Here is a 24462-nt window from a genome sequence, read left to right on the forward strand (position 1 = left end):
CACCATTCTGAGTTTATATAAAGAGCAAACCTGACAAGTATGGATTAAATATATGGGCCCTTGTCGACTGCACTACTGCTTTTATTGTGAACATGCAAATTTCTTGGATAAGTCTTTGAATTGCTAATAAGAAAACATGCAAATTTTTAAATCTATTAATTTTTAGGAAAACAAGGTCCTAAGGCGGAAAAAGCTCAAGGCCAAAGAGTTGTCCTAGACTTGATAGACCATTTTTTGTAAGGAGGGTTTGAAATATCAACTGACAATTTTTTTACGAGTTTAGAATTTACGGATAAGTTATGGGAGAAGAATATAATTCTATGTGGAACTCTCTAAAAAAATAAAACGTTTATTCCAAGCGAGTTTCTACCAGCATCATTAAAATTAAATTATTCAAGTATGTTTGCTTTTAGGAAACATCGAACGTTAGTCTCTCATGTTTCAAAATCAAGAACTTCAGTCATCTTACTTTCAAGTGAGCATATTGACGACAATGTGGCTGGTGAAGAAAACTCCTATAAACCTGAAATGATTCTACATTACAACAAAACGAAATGAGCCGTCAATGCAACCGATAAGTTAGCTAAAGAATATACGGTACAAAGAAAAACAAACCGTTGGCCGATGGCTATATTCTCTCACCTTATTGATGTCGCAGATATAAATTCGTATAAATTGTGGCTACTTAAATATGCTGATTAGAAAAAGCACAATATGAGTAAGCGTAAAATGTATATTTTGGCACTGGGCCAGGAACTTATAAAGGAATATGTTTTCAGACGTTATAACAATAAGCACATTGAAAAGAATAAACAGAACTTTTGAATATTACTGAGCCCAGAGTAGAACAAACAAAAAATATAAGGAGGCTGTGCCATATGTGTTGTAGAGGCAAAGACAGCAAAACTAGTAAAATATGTGTAAAATGTAACAATTTTGTATGTCTATAACAAGCAAAATCAGAAATAGTTTGTGTACATTGTACAAATAGTATGTAGTTATTATTTAGCCTATTAGCGTCAGCAGTATAATGTATTTTGTAGTAATATGTATGCTTTAGTCTAATAAATGTTCAATATTATAAGAATAATGTGTTACTGGTACGGTTTTTTTTTATTTGTATAAGCATAGTTCACCCATTTAAGAATGAGGTCCGTTCAGACCCCAGCCCGTCCATTGTGTAATATTTTTAGGCCCGTCCGATGAAGGTTAATATTTTATTTTATTATTATAGTTTCCAAAATTGTTATTACATATTGTAGTATTGTTCTATATTTAATTCATTTTGGGTCAAATGACCCATTGTCATCCTGGTGCCTTAGTCGTGGACTAATACGCACCCTAATGCGCATCGCCCCGCCTTTGAACATCTTTATATTTTTCTATTGGCCGAGAGATCTGAAAATGCCATATAAATATTAATATACTTATAAATATGCGACATTTTTCAGCTCTCAGATCAGTCGAGTCTCGGCTCCCAAATAGGGTCTCTGCACCCTGGGAGTCCGATGTCGGGGCGCTGCTCCAGTTCTACGAACATTTTAGACTCTGTGGCTGGGCCTTGCCCACCTCCTAAACCGAGTTTCATTTATTTCCTGTGTAAGAAATACCTAAGATGGAAGATACGCAGAGGGTACTTCGAATAGACTGGTCGAAGGCCTTCTGTAAGGCACCGTGGGAGTGTATCAGTGGCCATATTTTGACAAGCCCTTACATCCCATCTGGTGATATGGCGCCCAACAAAACACACGAGCCTACGACCCAGGCTCCCACCGAGCTCAGCTAAAGCTCCCACAGCAGCAGCAGCTAATGGTATTATCGACCAATTTTGCAGTTCCTGACACTGTCCAGTGTCGGAGGTTTCAGCGATCGAGAAGTCACCGAAGCCACTAGTCCCAGAAGCTACTGAGGCCCCCGGAGTAGCTGCGAAGTCACTCCCTGCCCTACGGCATGTGGTACATACACCACGTAGGTACAGGCATACCCCTTACTAAGAAACCGGCTGGCAAATGACTATGGGTTACTGATGAGCTAGAGGAGGACGAAGTCAAAGGTGCTGTGATGGAAGACGGTACATGCAGAAGAAGAAGATGACCACCGGAAGCTGCTGTGCAGTGTGGTGAATGAGGTACAGACTTTATTTTCAATATTTTCATAAACTTTTTTCATAAACCTTCATAATTTTTTTTTAAACTTTTGTTTCATAACTTTTTATAAACTTTTTTAAACTTGTTATAAATTTTTTTTCAACATTTTCATAAATATTTGTTTAGGGTTACATTTCTGGTACTATACTAATGTAATTTTATTGTATTTGTATTGTATTTGTATAAATATGTTGTTTTAAATAAATTTCTTCCCAGCCAAAGAGTCTTCGAAGGGAGGGGGATGTCATCCTGGTGCCTTAGTCGTGGACTAATACGCATCGCCCCGCCTTTGAACATCTTTATATTTTTCTATTGGCCGAGAGATCTGAAAATGCCATATAAATATTAATATACTTATAAATATGCGACATTTTTCAGCTCTCGGATCAGTCGAGTCTCGGCTCCCAAATAGGGTCTCAGCACCCTGGGAGTCCGATGTCGGGGCGCTGCTCCAGTTCTACGAACATTTTAGACTCTGTGGCTGGGCCTTGCCCACCTCCTAAACCGAGTTTCATTTATTTCCTGTGTAAGAAATACCTAAGATGGAAGATACGCAGAGGGTACTTCGAATAGACTGGTCGAAGGCCCTCTGTAAGGCACCGTGGGAGTGTATAAGTGGCCATATTTTGACAAGCCCTTACATCCCATCTGGTGATCTGGTCCGATGAAGGTTAATATTTTACATTGTACAAATAGTATGTAGTTATTATTTAGCCTATTAGCGTCAGCAGTATAATGTATTTTGTAGTAATATGTATGCTTTAGTCTAATAAATGTTCAATATTATAAGAATAATGTGTTACTGGTACGGTTTTTTTTTATTTGTATAAGCATAGTTCACCCATTTAAGAATGGGGTCCGTTCAGACCCCGGCCTGTCCATTGTGTAATATTTTTAGGCCCATCCGATGAAGGTTAATATTTTATATTATTATTATAGTTTCCAAAACTGTTATTACATATTGTAGTATTGTTCTATATTTAATTCATTTTGGGTCAAATGACCCATTGGCTCTCCCATGGGCTTGTAGATGATTATATATGCTGCAGTCAATTAAACTGGTTTCTTTAAAGTTCACTTTCACTGTCGTCACTCTCACCACTGTTAATATTGTGATCACTGTCACCACTGTTAATGTGAATTACAACTGATTCCACTTTAATCACGTGATTCACGTAGTTGTTCCACTTTCCTGGAGTAACTTGATTATAAGTACAGCTAATCTATACAGCTTTGTTCTTGAAAAATGGGCTAAATCCTCATCCTCATTTACTGTAGCTACACTAGTAGACAACAGTGGACACCTCTTTACCACTTGTTCGTTTCTTTGCTGGTTGCTGGTTTTTCTTTAGATATCTGTTAGATTACCATTGAAAGTAAATGGTTTCCTTTGTTTATTCAAGAATTCATCAACGTCTGTTTTTCTCCAACGTATAATGCCCGTTCCTACGAAGGTTTTACAATATTCTCCATGGCAAAATAACAAAAATAACAATGCCAGGTGCCAATGCCTAGGTGAAAATAAAGCATGCACTTAAATCGTATTAGAGTAACTTACGTGTATAAGCAAAGAAAATTAAAAAATGGATATTTAGTTAATATTATTCACAGGCTTATTATAATATTTAAATGCTATATCGTTAATATCGTATAAATAACTTTCATAGTAACTATGGATTATAATTGATTGATTTTCAAATCAAGGTCTTTGGGACTTCTGGAATATTCTATTTAAACGGACTTCAATATATATATATATATATATATATATATATATATAAATATATATATATATATATATATATATATATATATATATATATATATATATATTTATATATACAGTGTGTCCTTAAAGTATGGAATAAATTCGATACTTCCTAAATGCAAAGCCTTTTTAAAAAAATTTAAAATACGTCGATTTTTAAATTTAATGTTCTACATTTTACAATAAAATTTCAATATACATTCAATAGATGATACACATTACAGTGATGACGTCATCGGCTCTTTTTTTAAATGTAACACCTTGTATTTTAGGACATAATTAGATCGATAACAATGTGCTGATTTCAAAAAAGTATAATACTCGTGTCTAGTGGATATAATTTGAAAGATATGAGCTTAAAAAATAAATTATTTATTATCAATTGCAAAAAAGTAGCCTACTTCTAGTTTTTGGACTGTAATTATTTTTAGTAACGTTCAATAACAATTAAGTAGTACAATAATTGTATTAATTCGTGAATCTTCTGTATTATTGCTTAGAATTAATTTTAAGTAAAAATGAATTTGAGTGTAAAGCAAAGAATTGAAATACTCATGATGATTGGGCATGGAGACAAATCGCGAACTCAGATGAAAGTGTATAATTTATTTAATGATAAATATCCAGAAATACCCATCACGCAGTCAACAGTAACTAAGATTGAAAATAAATTTCGAGAAACTGGTACGGTTGAAAATGCACGCAAATCAGGTCGTCCCTCTGTAAACTATGTTACAACATTAGATGTTCTACTTGCTTTTGAAGAAGATGGGGACACTTCTGTTCGTAAGCTTAGTAGTGATCTCGATGTTTGCAAAATAACGGTACACAAAGTACGTAAAAGTAAGTAAAGTAAGTAAAACGCATAGTTGTACAGGAATTAAATGAGGATGATCCAGATAAAAAAAATACAATTTCGAGAAATAATGATGGATAACAGCCACCGAAACCCTCTCTTTTTTTTTAATATAATTTTTTTTTGATGAGGCTACATTCAAATTAAATGGCGAGGCCAACCGTCAGAATTGTAGGTACTGGGCAAAAAAAAATTCAACTGGATGCGGGAACATCATATACAATACCCGCAAAAGCTAAACGTATGGGCTGGTATTGTAAGAAATTATAAAAAAAAAATCATTGAACCCTACTATTTCGAAGGTAATTTAAACGGGCCAGCATACCTTCTATTTTTAAGTGGGTATCTAGTACCTACTTTAGTTAATTTTTCGCCAGTACAATTAATCTTGGAGGTTTTGATAAAAGTTTATGGTTTCAACAGGATGGTGCACCTCCGCATTATGCTTTAGATGTTCGAAGGTACCTAAACGAAATTTTTCAATCCATTGGATTATTTTATGTAGGGTCATTTAAAGAATGTTTATAAAACGAAACCTGCAAATATTGGAGACTTAAAAACAAGAATTCGTAAAGAAATAAACAATATTTCTCAAGAAAGCATAAACAAGGTTCTACAAGAATTTGTACAATGTTTGGGTTACTATCAAATACAACAAGGGCTACAATTCGAACATTTAAGATTAAGTCATGTATTAATTATTACTGGATTACTTTAAAAATACAGAAAAAATACTAAGAAACTCCGTGTTAGTATACAGTACCGCCTTATGTTCCACTTTTTTTAATATAACTTGTTATTTTTAAACATCTAGTTTAGTTTATAATAATTAAATTTACTATCAAATGATATTTATTTTAATTTTCATAAGTTCATATAAATAGAATTTCATGTAAATACAATTAGTAAAATTTTTTATATTTATACAGTCACGGGGGAAGAGCCCATTTGTGTACTTAATAAGTGGGTGGCCGTTAGATATACAAAATGTCAAAACTGACCATAATTTGATATTTTGATTTTTAAAATGTTTCATATTTTTTTTTTTTAAATTTAAAAATACAGAAACATTGTATGAAACTTTGCGCTAGCCTACAGTACCGAATACTGTTTGTACTCCTTTTTTTTTAATATAACTTCTTATTTTTAACCATCATATTTAGTTTACATCATAATTAAATTTACCATTAAATAATAGTTACATATTTATATTTTCATAATTTCATATAAATTTAATTTCGTATAAATAAAATGTTGGATTTTTGCGGATAAAAAGTGCAAAAAAGAGTTATTAGTAAAACATTTTCATATTTTTATAAAGCCACAGCGGAAGAGTCCATCTAACTACATTTGTATATCTAACGAAGGGTAACCGTTAGGTAAAAAGATCTTACTAACGAATGCGATAAAGCATGTAAAATACTTAAAAAAGGTACATGAACAGAAGCAGCTACTGCATAAAAATTTGATTGTGAATATTATGAACTTGTAAATGAATAGTAGAACAGTTATTTTGTTAATTAATATAAACTCTGCTAGATTTGGATCTTTTTGCCTTTTTAATATTGGAATCATAATGTATTTCGTCCACTCTTCTGTATAGTGTGTGGTTTCCTATATATTCTTTATTATTTCTAACAAGGTAATTTTGCAGGAGAGCAGATATTTTTATAACAATATATAATGAATATTATCGTAAATAAGAGTTGCATGTTTGGGCTTTTTAACATTGTTCTGCAATTCTTTCTGCAAGACTAAATTTCCTTAACAGACTGTCTATTCCAATTTCGAATTTTGAAGGGGGTAAATTGGTTCTCCTTCTTCAACTATGGCGGTGTGACTTGGTTTATAAAGATTGTTGTCCACTTCCCTGTTGCCCTACTACCTTACTTACTACTTTGTTATACAGTAAAAACTTCCAATAGCTACTACCCTCAGGGAATCAAAAGCTGGACGGTGAATATGAGTGGCCGTTTAAAAGAGAACATAGCAAAATCAAAGCTACTGATCTGTATTTATTCATATAATTTCAATTAATTATTAATTTCAATTTTCAATTATTTATTAATTACAATTTTAATTTAGTAATGTCTATTGATCAGGAACACAAATGAACATAATTTGATCAATTTAGGAATAGGCTACATATTTTTTTTGACACATTGTATTGTTAAATTTTTATCTTTTAAAATAATCGCAAATTAATGATTGCTTCACACTTTTTAATTTATTTTTAAAAAATTCAGATTTATATTTTATTAAAAGATTAGAAATATTTTGTAGACATTTCATAATTGGTTTCATTATTAAAAAAAGTTTTCTAAATTTCTAAGATTTACACAGGCTTCAGATAGGCTGGATAAATTCGTCACTGAAAAAACTTTAGGTTCTTTCTCCTTAGGTTCAGAATTAGGATAGTATCATTTATTTCTGTTAATTTTTCAATAGAGTCGTTGATGGTCAATTCTCCACTTTCTGTTGGCAAATTACTTTTAATCAAGGCAAATTATTCTAAATCCACTAGTGTATCTTTAATGTTGGAATATAGTTGTACAAGTGGAATATTATCGTCTGCTTCAAAATAATTTGCATTTATAATACTACACATTATTTTATTGTTATTGGCAACAAAGTACACCAAGCTACTGTAAAACATATTAAGGCGTTGGTTATGGTAATGTTTATTTTTATTTCTTGAAAAGGACAACCACTGTCTATACAAGTTAAAATCCTCTTAATAAAATAACTTTGGCAAAGTGAGGTAGTATTGGTCGCAAGAAAAATAAGTTTAACATTATCCAGGACACTCTTGGAGTGAGATGTATCATTATCTACATATCTACAAAACAATACTTTTTGCTTTTCCATCTTCGTGTCAAATTTATGGAGCCATCTCGTCGTAATGTCTGCTGTCATCTACGCCTTTTTGTTAGACACCTATTCAAGAGGCAACTTATCGATGTGTGCTCCCTTAAAACATCGAGAATTTTTGCTTTTGCCCATGATAAGTAGTTCATTCTTTTCACCTTCCATATTTGCGCAGAGCAAAATCGTAATTCATTATTTTGTAGTTTTTCTATCGCTTGTCATTTTTCAATGCATGTTAGTAGCCTAGTATCAAAATGGCCGAAATACCATTTTTCCAGTTTTGTGTACTCCCCTGGAATTGTCCTCGACGCATCAAGGAATTTGGATATCGGTTAAAATACTTGGGAATTCCAAGGTTGGCCAAATCCAAATTTCTAATTGATTCGATGCAGGGAAATTCCACTTTCGCTACGTAAAACAATGGATTTGTTTTACATAAAAGCAGGTAGATTTTCTCTCATCGGTCAGTCGGGCTTGCCTCTTCTACTGTAGACCTAGTCGGTGCTATTATTGTTCCAACTAAGTTATTGTTTTATTTCTGATTTCCTATATACCATTTTTATTTTAGCATTATTGTATATTCAGACCTTTTCAGGTTAGAATATTACTTTGATCTATATTTGTTCATGTACTGATTGTTTGATATTTTAATTGGTTATTTTGATTGTTTATTTTTTTTGTATTTTGTGTCTAAGTTGTTCTTCCGTAAGTTAAGAACACTTAGAAATATTTATCTTGCTTTTTTTCTATTTTATATTTTGATTTGTACTTTGTCTAAGTAGTTCTTTCCGGTAAGTCAAAGAACTCTTAGAAATATTTTCATAATAATTGTTGCATTATTATTTCCGATATTTTATCTAAGATATTTTCTTTCTTAAGTTAAGAAAATACTTAATACATTTGTTTCTTTCATTTTCTATTTTTATGCTAAGTTGTTTCTTCCGTAAGTCAAGAAACACTTAGCAATATTTTCACATCTTTTCTATATTTGATTTCTCTTATTTTCTTTTATGTCGTTTCTTCCGTAAGTCAAGAAACACTTATAAATATTTGTGCATTTATTTTACTATATTTGATTTTCTTGTTTATTTTCTATTTTACGTTGTTTCTTCCGTCAGTCAAGACACACTTAGACATATTTCTATAATCTGTTTCATTTTTGCATTTCTCGTTTTATATTTTGAGTATTTTATTTTTCCACTCTAAGTCGTTTCTTCCGTAAGTCAAGAAACACTTGGAAATATTTCCATATTTTACTCTCACATTTACATATTTCATTTATCTATATTTCTGTCCTAAGTTGTTTCTTCCGTAAGTCAAGAAACACTTAGAAACATTTTTTTTTCTTTGCATTATATTTTTATACCATTTAATTTAATTGTTTACTAAGTTATTCCTTCCGTAAGTCAAGGAATACTTAGATCATTTTTACCTATCTGTTTTCCATTTTTGCTCTGTTACTTTGTAACTGTTCATTGGAACCGTTACCTATAACAGATATTTGTCACTGGAACTGTTATTTATAACAGCGGTAGTATTTATCCTTTCTACCAGCGACAAACCAAAGATGGTGAATACCCGATCCAATTCCGGGGATAGGAAGAAGCCCGAAGAGCCGGCGATGGGTCCTACAGGCCCAAATGCCCCCTCTCGGCAACATGGCGCCCAACCCACAAAATCCGAATCCACGACCCCAGGACCGTCTTCAAGCCAGCCTTCCACAGCTGACTTCATCTCTGCCCTAATGCAAGCGATGACGGCCCTATCCACTACTCAAGGCACTACACCCCAGATGCCTCAACCTGAGCCACCGAAGCCCAGGATTACATATATGAAGCCCCCTCAATTCTCAGGCTGGGACACTGAAAACCCTCTCAACTTCCTAACCAAAGCTGAGAATTTCCTAACTAAATATGACGTAGACGAGGACAACTGGATAGACTATCTCATCGACAACTCACTCCACGGCGATGCGAAGAAATGGGCCCAGAAGTTTTCATACACGGACCTGCCATACACCACATTTCGAGACCGTCTACTAAGGAGATACAATGACCCTGCCGCAATTTCAACCCTGACGTCGAAGCTTCATGGAGAACATCAACGTAGAGACGAATCCACGGAGGAGTTCATTAACCAGAAATCTGCCTTATTCAGACGTCTCATGCCACATACCCCCGAGGACCAGAGGTGTATAACGATAGCGAACTTACTGAGACCCGACATCGCGATCTGCCTGAGAGCGAACATCCCCAGAACCGAGGAAGACCTTCTGAAAATCGCCCAGGGCATGGAATGTGACATCCGCCGAACCGGCAAACCCCAGCAGCAGCAGCAGCAACAACAGCCGTACCGTCCCCTACGTCAGGATAACGCTCCACAACACCCTGAGGCGATAGACCAATGGAGGAACCCCAGCGGACAGTACAGGATGCCATCAATGGACCAACCACCACCTCCAACCCCACAGAACCAGGGAAACGCCAATCGGGGCGCCAACTGAACCCTGTTGTGAAGATGGTGCCCCAACTGAATCCTATTCAGGTACAACCCTCGACAGCAGGCCTCCCCCAACTCTATGGAAGGATCAACGGGCAGCAAGTGAAGATTTTGGTCGACACCGGTGCCTCCGGGAACTTCGTTCACCAGAGGTTGATCCAGAGACGGGACCTGCAACGAGGACCAGGACTGGTTCAGCTGGCATGCACGGGCAGCACATCCCGCACCCTAGGGACTGCTGCAGTCAATATGAACATTGACACTCTGGACACGACTGTAAACTGCATGGTTATGGAGGATTTGAACCACGACGTTGTGTTAGGGATGCCTTGGTTGGAGCAGGAAGAGGCCAATGTAGACATACCCCGAAAATGTCTACACGCTGGTACTGTCTGCCGAACCACCATCTACTGGGCGACCCCAGCAGAAAGGCAAGCCAAACCACAACAGCTGGAATTCCATCAAACCCCATCCCAACAAGCAGAGCAGTCAACCCAAGAGGACAATGAAATATTAGACAACCGTTTACGTCAGCCGACCACTGAAGAAACCGAAACAGCGGACATCAGTACAGGCACACCCGAAGAAGAAGAAGAAGCCTACGGCGTTCAATTACTAGAGACGATGGAGGACGTCGACGAGGAGGAAGAACCTAGCCTGACAGCAGATGACATGCCAGACGCCGAATGCCTTCTATTGATAAAGACAATGGAGCACGGCGACGAGGAGGAGGACACCGACCCCATCCTCGACGGTCCGGTCGACATACCACTCCGAGAGGAAATCCGGAGAAGTCACCGGACACACAAGAGAAAGAAACGACTTCGAAGACGCGAGCAGCAAACCTCCGAAGACGTACCCAGGAGCGAGATTGAAGAGAATCTCCTCCAAGAGTTCACGATGGTGGACGATGCTGACCATAGGACCCTGACCCCTCCGGACGGACGGGATGAAGATACCACAGCGCAGCCGACCGCCAAAGATGAACAAGGATAAGGTCCCATTACGACACGTGGAGATATCAAGGTGAATTGAGTAGCCTTATATCTTCACGACGTCGTAGGACCTCCTCAGGGTGAATAAAGTAGCCCTGACGGAAGCAGACGAGCCACCCGGCACACCTGGACCACCTGGGCCTACTGGACCATATACAATTAAGTTCAAATATCTTAAGTACAATATCTTAGTTTTTTTTTTTTATCTTTAGTCTTTTACATTATATTCTTTTAGGGTAAAAATTTTATTATTGTATTTTTTTTTTTGATTCTTAAATTGTATTTTTCTATTGTTTTAATAAATTTTCTTAGCACCGTTAGGTCTTTCAGAGGAGGGGGGATGTCCTCGACGCATCAAGGAATTTGGATATCGGTTAAAATACTTGGGAATTCCAAGGTTGGCCAAATCCAAATTTCTAATTGATTCGATGCAGGGAAATTCCACTTTCGCTACGTAAAACAATGGATTTGTTTTACATAAAAGCAGGTAGATTTTCTCTCATCGGTCAGTCGGGCTTGCCTCTTCTACTGTAGACCTAGTCGGTGCTATTATTGTTCCAACTAAGTTATTGTTTTATTTCTGATTTCCTATATACCATTTTTATTTTAGCATTATTGTATATTCAGACCTTTTCAGGTTAGAATATTACTTTGATCTATATTTGTTCATGTACTGATTGTTTGATATTTTAATTGGTTATTTTGATTGTTTATTTTTTTTGTATTTTGTGTCTAAGTTGTTCTTCCGTAAGTTAAGAACACTTAGAAATATTTATCTTGCTTTTTTTCTATTTTATATTTTGATTTGTACTTTGTCTAAGTAGTTCTTTCCGGTAAGTCAAAGAACTCTTAGAAATATTTTCATAATAATTGTTGCATTATTATTTCCGATATTTTATCTAAGATATTTTCTTTCTTAAGTTAAGAAAATACTTAATACATTTGTTTCTTTCATTTTCTATTTTTATGCTAAGTTGTTTCTTCCGTAAGTCAAGAAACACTTAGCAATATTTTCACATCTTTTCTATATTTGATTTCTCTTATTTTCTTTTATGTCGTTTCTTCCGTAAGTCAAGAAACACTTATAAATATTTGTGCATTTATTTTACTATATTTGATTTTCTTGTTTATTTTCTATTTTACGTTGTTTCTTCCGTCAGTCAAGACACACTTAGACATATTTCTATAATCTGTTTCATTTTTGCATTTCTCGTTTTATATTTTGAGTATTTTATTTTTCCACTCTAAGTCGTTTCTTCCGTAAGTCAAGAAACACTTGGAAATATTTCCATATTTTACTCTCACATTTACATATTTCATTTATCTATATTTCTGTCCTAAGTTGTTTCTTCCGTAAGTCAAGAAACACTTAGAAACATTTTTTTTTCTTTGCATTATATTTTTATACCATTTAATTTAATTGTTTACTAAGTTATTCCTTCCGTAAGTCAAGGAATACTTAGATCATTTTTACCTATCTGTTTTCCATTTTTGCTCTGTTACTTTGTAACTGTTCATTGGAACCGTTACCTATAACAGATATTTGTCACTGGAACTGTTATTTATAACAGCGGTAGTATTTATCCTTTCTACCAGCGACAAACCAAAGATAGTGAATACCCGATCCAATTCCGGGGATAGGAAGAAGCCCGAAGAGCCGGCGATGGGTCCTACAGGCCCAAATGCCCCCTCTCGGCAACAGAATAGTCTCAGTATTACCTATCGACTGGTTGTAACGTTTAGTATTAAAAGAGACAAAATTTTGCCTAAAAACATCGCAAAGTTTGCCTTCTGTTTCAAAGTAACCCATGTTTTGGGGGATTTCCGTATCAAAACAGCCAATATTTAAAAGAGCCAATCAGGAAAGTTTCTTTCACTCACGTGACCTGAATATCATAAACAAGAAACATGGCCGATTCACTTTAATCAGTGCTTGGTTCTTTACAAATTTTTAGAATTTAATAGCACATTAATCAAAATTTAAGAACTTTTAAGTCAATACAAAAAAAAATGGATAATTCACTGATAAATGCCAAAAAAGAATTAGACAAACTTAAAAATTGAAATGTAATGTTCAGAAACGTCTCAGGTAAGTGTACTATTTGTAGCACTACGGCTTTAACCTTTATTTGACAAATGAAAACTGTTGACAAATTACAATTAGGAAAATATAAAATTTAAATGTTACATAATCACATTTAAATAACATTTATTTGAAATTTCAGCTCATTAACACCTGTTCGTTAATTTATGCAATTTATATCTATTACCATAATCCATTGTTTTAATTTTCTTTTAATCTTTTATAGTTTTGTATTGTTTCGATGGTAGATGGTAGGCAGTAAAAAATTTTTGGTAATAAAAAATCAATGCAATGTTGGCCAATGGTTTTTTCTTTTTTTGGTAATAATATCGTTAAATCTCTATTTCTAGTTTGATATGTATGGTGGGTACATTTCAGAAATAATTTCTCACGGTGTAAATATAATAACGATTTGTAGGAGTACAACTGGTTTAAATCCATGGAATGACTGTCTGTAAATAATTGGTCTACTAAAGATCTTATTATTTTATACCCCCTTTATATATTATTCTAATTATCCAATTTTATATAACGTTAAAATTTTTAAGATGAGCATTGTAGGCTAAGCCCCATCCAATAATCCCATAGGCTAATTGTGAATGTACTAGAGAATAGTATAAAATCTACAAGTGGTTAACATCCAGGAAGTCGCGAAGGTATTTGAATTTTTGGAGTAAACCTCTTATTTTTTGGACTACATATTTGATATGATGATCCTATTTTAGGTGTCTGTTTATTACAGTACCATGTTACTTAATGTTTTCTGCTTCTGGAATTGTTGTATCGGTGTTAATTTCAAATTGGTTGAAATTTGGTAACTCAGTTATGTATGACGAAATCGGCCAGTATTTAGTTTTTTTAATATTTAATGTTAACTGGTTATGTTAAAACCATTTTTTTATTTTTACAAAGTCCATTTCGACAGTTCCCTTTAACCTTTTCCAATTATTATTTCTATAAAAATTGGTTGTATCGTCAGCGAAACTTATGATCTGGCCTGAGATTTGTAATGTAAGTACTAAGTTCATATAAATAGTTAATAAAAGCGGCCCCAACACCGTTCCTTGCGAGACTCCGTAAGTTACAGTTTTGGTCATGCTGATTTTACCATCTATAGTTACATTTTGTTGTCTGTAACTCAAGTAGCTCTCTAACAATTTGAAGGCCACATCTCTGATACTGTTATTTTTTAGTTTATGTAACAATATTTTGCGGTTTACAGTATCAAATGCTTTAGAGAGATCTACAGATATACATAACGAAGCTTTGTTATTATCTAAAGAATCGTAAATATTTTTTATCAATTTAACAATTGCATCTTCTGTAGACCTTCTCTCTCTAAAGTCATATTGACTTTCAGTTAATATATTATGTTTCTTTAAAAAATCAAATTAATCAAGTGCATTACTGAAAAAACGTAATTATAAATTGTTTTAGAGATTTACGAAATTTTTGCCACGTACAAAATCTTCAGATGCAAAGGCAATGGTTTCAACAAAATGGTGCAACGAGCCATACAGCTATTATAAATTTCTAGTTTTACTTTACGATCATGTTCAACTGTGAAGTTTTCGTGGAATAGACTTCGAGGATTTAGCTCACTCAACTGATATGATAACATGTGATGCATACAGTAGGACATGCCGAAGGAATCAGTATTTTAGTCAGAAGTATGACCAACATATAGTGGAGAACTACGACAAAAGATAATAATCTGTTTCGAAAATTGCAGTAACCACTTTTTATAAATATGTTAGATAATTTGCAATATTGTTATGAATCTTGTTTGCGCAATGGTGTACATTTTGAACATGTACATTTTGTTAAATTAAAAAATAAATACAATGTTCACTTTTGGTACGGTTTAATTTGGCGAATACTGTATAAAAAGTAGACGGACTGCATACTTAGGTCATATATTGCAACGAAAGCGATACAGTTTTCAGCAAATAATACCAGATGAAACAGAGGATATTATTTCTCAAGCAATTATTTTAAGGCGACGCACTCACTTTATATCTGATAAATAGTCTTTTTAGATTACCGTGAAAACTTTTATAGTAAACAATATAAGAAATAAGTAAAAATTCTCTTTGAGACAAATCAGGATATAAAGTAATTGAAAGGATAATAGTATTGTAATAAAATAACATGCTATGCTTGTTGGAATTTGATTTAACTTTAAATGCATTAAAGAAATAAGGATGCACATTGTTTATTTTTTATTATTAAATGTATACTTCGAAAAACTTATTTAACAATGTTTTAGAAGAAATAAACAACCAATGTTAATATTGGGGGACATATAATTACAAATATTGTTTATGCATTTGATATGATTATAGCTATTTTAATTAATTTAAATTACAACACCTGATATAACATAAAGTGATTGCAATTAGTATAAAAATATAAGTATTTGTAAAGCATATACACACTTAATATTAATTTGTGATTACCAAACTACTATAAGACTATGAAGAAAGACTATAAAAACAAAAATATAAATAAACAATATTTCCAAATTTTAGCCAAAAATATATCAGATATTTAAATTTTACTTATAGTATTCAAAACATTTTGTAACATTTTGCAATTTCAATTTCAAAATATCTGCTTACCAATTATTTTGTAGAAGCAAGAAATCAACTTTGACGTTTGGCTTCCGCTCAGTAAGCCAAAAACATGAAATCAGGCTGTCAACTTCCGCTGCCGAGAGAGTTTGCAGAGAACTCAAAAACACGAGACTATCGCAACGCCAGTCTACGAGGAACAAACTCACACAGCGTCACGACGTCGGATTCCCATTCCAGACTCTGGCGTTTTGTCAGCTGTGTTCTGTGCAGTAACAGACAAGGGGATACGGGGTTCCGTTGGAATCGTGGATTTTTAATTTTTTTTATTTATGATTAAAAATAATATCTACATATATAAATTTATGTTAATAAACAAATATTGTTTTCTGAATTTTAAAAATTTTCAATATTATTACTATTTTTATTTTAATCCATTTAACAACGGTCTTAGTTTGCTAATTAAAACAGTTCTACTTATTTGCTTAATAAAGTTCCTTGGATATATTCAAAAGTTGTTTGAGAAATTTTTATGTGGAAATATCTTAATTTTTCTCCTTAATTTTGTATATTGTTTGTTAGAAATTACTTTCTTCTTGTTATCGTTATTAGTGTTTGCGTAGACAAAAATTTTTGCATTTTGCTTGTTGGAAGTTAATATTTTTCAGTAATAATTTTTTTGTGTTATTTTTGTACTAATGTTTGTTTTATTAAATATCATTTCTGTAGTTAGTTTTTGGTATTGGCAATTTCATTATTATATATAACAAAATACCTTTACAGTCAAGTTGACATAATATACTTTAGGATATAATGCATACCTATACTGATCTGATTTATATGGTTAGGTATAAATTTATGTGGATGATGATTTATTATGATAATTACTTTCAATTTTTGATTGTCAAATCAAGACAATTTATAATTAATATAATTATAAATTTCGTCGCAATATGATAGTATCGGTAACTCATCGCATTTTAATGTCATATGTTTTCTGTTTTATTACGATGGAAATCGGTGGCTTTTCCGAAGTGGAAATCTGAACGTCAGAATAAACGTACAATTAAACTAAAACTGTGGTTAATTTTCTATAAAAATAGTAAATAATATTAAAATAGTAGGAATAAGCAAATAGCTTCAAAACTATATTCCTAGAATATTTAGTATTACCGTGCTCGTTGAAAGTTACGGATCATAATACAAAACATCTGACACCTTTCTGATCCAACTTGTTCTCTGTTTCATAATCGAACGGACTAAAATCACAGTGTTGATACAATATTTGTTGCTATTTTATTGATACGCTGTTCTTCTTCTTCTTCTTCTTTTTCTTCTTTTTCTTCTTTTTCTTCTTTTTCTTCTTCTTCTTCTTTTTCTTTATAAGCAATTCTGCTTGTTCATTGGCGGAATAATACCTCTATGGAAGGTTGTCACTCCATCTTTTTCGTGGTCGTCCGATACTTCTTCTGCCGATTTATTGACTTATCTCTTACTATTATGACAACATGGGTCTCCTCCGTTCTGCTTATGTGGTTATTGCATACTTTTTTTCTATTTTGTGTCCTTTCATTTATACACTGTACGTTACATTCTCTTCTTCAATGTCTTCACTTCTCTTTCTATCTCTTAGCGTATTTCCTGTAATTCTTCTCAGTACTCTCATCTCTGCCGTTTCCAGTAGCCTTTGCGTTGTGGCTGTGTCGGGTCTTGTTTCTGAGGCATATGTCCTTATTGGTCTTACACGGGCTTTATAAATTTTTGACTTCATATCAGTGTTAATGTGTCTGTTTTGCCATAAAGTCTTATTAAGGCATCCTACCAGTCCATTTGCTTTTGTACTTGATCTCTCACTGCTTTGTCCAGGTGTCCATAGCTAGACAATGTAACTCCCAGGTATTTTATTTTCATTATTTGTTTAATACTGATGCCATCAATTTCTAGTTTACATCTGGTTAGTTCTTTGCTGACTACTATTGTTTAAGTTTTCCGAGATGAGATTGTCATAATAAATTCTTTTGCTCTTATGTTAAATCTATAGACCAGTCTTTTCAGACTATTTTTATCTTATGCTATTAATATTGCGTCGTTTGCGTAATAGAGTATTTTCATTTTTTTGTTTCCCATTCTGTTATTTTAAATATTTTTGGGCAGTCCACATACGGGTCGTTATCCATGCGGGGCGTAAGAGAAGCGTTATGTGCGCATCATTATTGCTTAAACGATTGTTGTTTTCCTCATTGTGAGCGTATTGTTAATCGTTAAAACTCGTCAAATTGATTATTAATTCTAGTAAGGGATATTATGTTATTATTTTATTATATCACCAGATAGTCAAGATCAGCCCACCTGGCATGAAACTGACAAAGTATGCTATTCATCGTGACATAAGAATTAATAATGTCTGATTATCAGAATATTTTACGAAGACCGTATGGTAGAGTTAAGTCATGCATATAATATAAGTTTTGTATAACTGCAGTTGATGTACATGACTAAAATACTTTGCCATCACTTATAAACATCGACACTCGGAAATAGAGGTTGTTATGATAAAAAATATATATAACTATTTGCAAACTGTCCAGCTTTTATTGTTGTTAATTTTGTTATCTGTACTGGTGCGTAGTTATGATAAATTATTTAAATCCTATTTGGCTTATTTTCAGATAAATTATTTTAGCCACTAGATAAAAAAAATGTTTCGCTATTATTCTAATGAAATTAATTTTAGTTTATAACATATTTATGGCTAGTACAACAAAAATATTTTTTAAACAATCCATGGAAGTATTTTCACAAAAATTACTTTACTAAGAAACACCTGTAGGCCGTACAGTAAGATAATGAATAATAATCTACCTTACAGATCATTTTAACCCAACATTTCTAACATCCGATTGGTGAACCGTCTCTTCCCTGTGAAATTATGATGTATCATTTTAAAAGTTATTTAAAGACTGAAGTAAAAGCCCTCTAGTTTCTTACATTACATGGTTCACAGAATAGAGACATTATTTAATGCAAGATTTTTGCATTTTTCTATTTAATTTTAAGTGTTATTAGTTAATATATTATATTATGCAACTCTTTCAAATACCATGCGCGATCTACCTGAAATAACCAGTTCTATTTTAAAAATTATATTAAAATATTTGCAATATTTCTATCCATGTTTTTTATATAGTATTCTATCTTAAATACTATTGGTGAAATAGAGATTTCAGGATAATTCTTTAATTCAACGATTTAACCTTTTCGACACTAACAGGTTATGTAGGCCCCAGCAAAAATTCCTTTATCTAATTACGCATTATTATTAACAATAAATTCATTCAGATTACTGTAGTGAAATATATATTTTATATCGATGTTTTAAACTACTAGTCGGTGCTATGTCAATTTAAAACGTATTGTGCGTTGTCCCCGTCGTGAGTCTTAGAGACTATTAACACGAAATTATATTTTATGGTTAGGTTGTATCACTATTCCGCAATTTGTAAACAAATGCACTTATTGCTTCACATTGTTTGTGATTTTTTAGTTTCAAATTCGTTTAAATGTCATTAAACAACATGGGAGTTGTTTTTGTATGTAATAAGTATGTAGTTATGCATATTTAGGAGTACCTATAATTAGTTCTAATTATCTACAAAAATAAATGGAATTTTTATGGGTGGGACTTATATGTCCCAACAGTAATGTATAGTCACTAATTATTATAATAACCAAATTATATTCATTTGTAAGGACATCACAATGCTGTCACCAGCAAATCTTATATGAATTCGTTTGGTATATTCATCATCATCATCATCATCATTTAACCCGGATTTATCTACTGCTGGATATAGGTCTCCCTCAGTCTTTTCCATGTATTTCTGTTTTGTGCTGTTTGCATCCAATTTTTGTCGATCCGTTTTATGTCATCAGACCATCTTGTTGGTGGACGACCTCTACTTCGATGTGCTTCTTGTCTCGGTCTCCACTGTATTATTCGCTGTGTCCATCTGTTATCCGACATTCTAGCTATGTGCCCCGCCCAGTTCCACTTAAGGGTCATTATTCTTTCTATGGCATCTGTCACTCCTATTCTCCGTCTTATTTCCTTGTTCGTGATCCGATCCCTACGAGAAATGCCCTCGGTATATTAATAAACATTAATATTTTTATATAGGTCTTATTTTGTCTTTTGATTTTCTAGAAATAAAAACGTTAACTGGTAATGAAATTAAAGAAATTGCACGGAAAATAAATGAGCATGGGTTGACTTGCGATGTGGCGATTCAGATATTAAAGAAGGTTTTCATGACTCTGGTTCCGACCAACTTAGAATCGGCTATTTCATCCGCATGTGATCTGAAACTTCCTGCCCGTCGTAATATATGTAAACAAAAAAGGGAGAGCCAACAGAAAACTAGAATCAATTTGCCTGATGATGAAATTTCTAGCGTACAGCCTAATTTATTGTCGAATTTTGATGAGATTTAGGTAAAGCCTAACCCTATCAATAAAAAGTCTAAGATTCACTGAAGTACTATTTAATCTTCATTTATTTCTTTAAAGAGTGTACCTACCGCGTATGTTACACGTATTTTACATGCAGACATTACTCACACATCATCTGAACTAGAAGTGTTTTTTGCAATTAGTACCTAGAAGTATATTTTTTATTTTTATGACTCAATGTACTAAGGAAAAGCTAACCAATTTAAGAAGAGAAGGCAAAAAGCGATTTTCTCATCGATTATCACGAAATGATGTTAGTTGTCGGTTATCATTTTGTCATATCGTACAACAAAGCGCATCTTTGGCTAATTATTGGTTATAAATCTAATTGGCCAACTAATAAATCACTTGGAAATGAGGCTATTAAAAATGCTATCTCTAGAGACAGATTTTTTCTTCTTACCTTAGAGGCTATCAAAAATGTATTGCAACTATCCATTTTTATACATCCATCCAACATATTTATTATATTTCAGAAATTTTGTCGTTTCTCAAACGAAGTATTTCCAAAAACTCGATCTGGCAATACTTAACTTTCAAAGTACCTATAGATGAGTAAAAGGTAAAATTTTAAGTTCGTTCTTCGCTGAAATAATATCTTCCGTTAAAACCAATAAAGAGAGAGATATGATATGAACATACATATGCTGCGAAAGATGAGAGGCAGAAAGAAGAAAGATTAGGAGAAAGAGTGGTAAAGAAGTTATGGACCTCTATAAATAATCCAAACGTAATGTTGTGTTGATCGTTCTTTAACGACTGTAAATTTGATTGTTAAGTTATATTTTGCTGCTGTTGGAACATGTTATTTAAAAGATATGCCACAGTTAAAAAAAATTGGAAATAAGAGATTGACAAATATTATTTACTAATTAGGATGTTATCGCACATCTATGAAAAGATTAAAAAGAAGCTTTGGTTTGTTCAAACTGTCACAAAGACGAATTGGGATCTGTAGAAAGACGCCAAAAAAACGGAAAAAAACTGAACCAAAATTAAGGTGCCCTGTCCGGAACCTCTAAAAGCATATAATTCATTACGGGTGGTTTTGATCTTTCAGATCAAATATCTAGCTTATATGAAATTAATCGAAAATCTCAAAAGTAGTCAAAAAAAAATTTAAAAGCTACTATTAACATCAGTCTCAAATACATGGATAATGGTCAAAGAAGCCCATAAGCGTTATTTTCCGTTTATTACGTTTTTAGTAAACCTAACAGAAAATTTGATTTGGCCCTAAAGGTCTGGTTTGAAGGTGTAAAGAAACCCTAAGTGGAAGCCATGGTGTATGCTAACAGGGCTCTGTAAGCTGAATAGGCAGTTGAAGCTGATGAGATTGGCAGATGATGACCTATGCAGATATGAGATAAGGGATTAGCTAAATAGATTAGGATAAAAGATAAAATAACAGAGCACAGTGTATGCATAGTTTTCGTCAGTGTAACAGCCTGCCAAATGTGTGGTTCTCTGCAGTCGGTAGAATAAAGCGACCGACAAAGAGCTACATTAAATGTTTAATCGTAAAAAAGGTAATGATATTTTTGAAAAAGGTCAGGCTAGATCATGTTATCTAGTACTTCTTCTTCTTCAAGTGCCATCTCCGCGGCGGGGTCGGCAATCATCATAGCTATTCGGACTTTTGAGACGGCTGCTCTGAAAAGTTCATTTGATGTACATCCGTACCACTCTCTCAGGTTGCGCAGCCATGACATTCTACGCCTCCCTATGCTTCTCTTTCCTTGGATCTTTTCCTGCATAATCAGTTGGAGCAAGGTGTATTTCTCTCCACGTGTAATATGTCCGAGATATTCTAATTTTCTTGTTTTTATTGAATTTAAAATTTCCATTTCTTTGTTCATCCTTCCCAGAACCTCTTTGTTTGTGACGTGTTTTGTCCATGATATTTTCAGAATTCTTCTGTACACCCACAGCTCAAATGATTCCAGTTTTCTCATTGATGTCGCATTCAAGGTCCAAGATTCCATTCCATAAAATAAAGTATCTAGTACTAGAGGACCACAATATATCTGAAAAGATCGCAGAGGAATAGGTTAAAAGCCATCTTATTAAATCTATCTATCTATTCTCATAGTCCAGGTCCTAATGTCTGCCGGTGTTGAATCTATCAGCACATCCATAACCAGATTCTACAAGAGAGAAGATAATACAGCCAGCATCAGATCTTAGCTTTTTAAAGTGTGCTCCAATCTCTGTCCGAATGCTGCAGTGCTGTTTCCCTTGAGAATCCTAATTACGTATATGTAAACGTATAATGTTTCTGATGTATTGATCTTGTAACCAAAACACCATCCTTAACGTGCTCATCGGGGGGCTTTTCTAGAGTTTTTAATATAAATGACATCAGAATTATCGACCTTAGTTACTTGGCATCTTCTATCTGTGTTTGCCAACTTTGGCTATTTGACTATGTTCGGTCTCATTATAATTTAGTTCATATTATTTTTCGATTTTATTTTATTTAGATTCATAGTTGTAATTTTTAAAGTTTTGGGTAAATTTTAGTTTCCAGAAATCTATTAAAATATTAAAATATTTATTAGTTTTACATATTTCTGGCGAAAATTTGTCCATTATAATCCCTCCCTTTAGAAAGTATGTACTCGGCAAATCCGTCGGCTGTTGTTGTCGCATCCACTGCGTCTGTAGATGGTTCTGATAAGGACAATATGAATGTTTGCAATTTACATTTTAACCGAAAGTTAAAATTATATAGTTCTTAGTAACTCCCTCCCCTCTACTAGGGAATTTTGTTAGGCATTTTGTAATGTATTTTTTGTAGTATCGCATGAAATTCAGTTCTGTAAACATGTATAGTAAGCAATAAATAGTTCTATGGAAATTGTCGTCGTATATTATTTTAATTTATTAAAATAATATTTTATAGCAAATATATCTCACAGTTAACTAATCGTGGGCCAAGACAGGCTATAAAAACTACCTTTATAATCCTCGATGCTTTTGATATCTACCCTAAGATGGACTGTATGATCATACATAACTTTATGTTCAGATAATTTTAATAAGTTATGGTCTTTAGTCCAGTGTACTGCCATGTATCTAGTGGTATCAGATTCGTATCAGACTCAGGAAAGAGTATCTTAAAAAATTACATCAGGGTATTTTAATGATGATGAGTATTTTTACTGACACCTTTTGGAGTGGGATTATACAAGTGAATTTATTGAAAAGTGTAACTGTTTAAAAAATAATATTAAAATATTAAAATATAAAAATAATATTTTCTTTTAATATTTTTTCACCTCATCTTTTATACCAAAAATGTTAAAGTTTTAAAAAACTTTAAATACAAATTAAAATTATATAAAATTTTCTAAGACTATTGCAAAATATTGAAAAGATATCTGACCTTTAGTAAACGTCACAAGATTAAATTGAAGCAAGAGCTGAACAATAGTGTTCTAAACTGAACTAGACTGCCTAAAATGGATCCTTAACAGTATTTAAAATAGACGTCGTAGATCCACTAGTATGAAAAACAAAATATCCGATAACGAATCATAATATTTGTTTATCATGTAGTAACCAATATTTTTATTGAAAGGATACAACGGAGCACAGAAGGTCTCGGCAGAAATTTTGAAGGTTCTCATTGTTTGGACTGTCCCCATTTAACTATGTTTTCTGAATAATATAATCAATATAATACTTTATACAAACAGCACAATTTTAAATTATTAGAAACTAATTAATATATACCCCATGCACTAATAGTTACTCTCAGATTTAACTAGATAAAAGCGGTAGTGACTGTTTCTGGACAACCTAATTTCTTGATAACACAATCTCTAAACCAATTTTTGGTGCAAATTTGGATCATATAGGTATTTATCTGAAGCAACTAAGTTTTAAGACTGCGTCCTACTGGGATCAGGTTTAATTTGAGTGGGCGCTCTACCGCCCTTCCACTCGACCTAAGACGCCTATCGTAGCTCATCCGTAGGTTAAACTTGTCCTTTCAGCCCAGTCTTTTTAACAAAGTCTACGGTGACACTTCTACGAAGTCGTAGGGCTCAAGTTTATAATGCTCAAATGTATTGAGCCAATATACCTATATCCTATCCAGCTCTGTGCAGTTGCACAGATCGTATTCCCTCGTCTCGTCATCAAGTGATTAAATAGGCT

The 24462-nt window shown here is 33.3% G+C and overlaps 1 protein-coding gene across 2 annotated transcripts in view; it reads right to left on the reverse strand.

Moving 5' to 3' along the window:
* Positions 1-23754, reverse strand: part of LOC140452248 (probable tubulin polyglutamylase TTLL2) — a 184041-nt gene extending 160287 nt beyond the window's left edge. The window contains exon 1 of one of the 2 annotated variants that reach the window (XM_072546393.1): positions 23687-23754. The gene's annotated coding sequence lies outside the window, so the exon portion shown is untranslated. Of the gene's footprint in view, positions 1-15837; positions 16001-23686 lie in introns of those variants that run through there. The other variant, XM_072546387.1, reaches the window with a different exon arrangement.
* Between the last annotated feature and the right edge of the window lie 708 nt (positions 23755-24462).

Source organism: Diabrotica undecimpunctata, chromosome 1 (genome assembly GCF_040954645.1).
Source record: "Diabrotica undecimpunctata isolate CICGRU chromosome 1, icDiaUnde3, whole genome shotgun sequence".
NCBI lineage: Eukaryota > Metazoa > Arthropoda > Insecta > Coleoptera > Chrysomelidae > Diabrotica > Diabrotica undecimpunctata.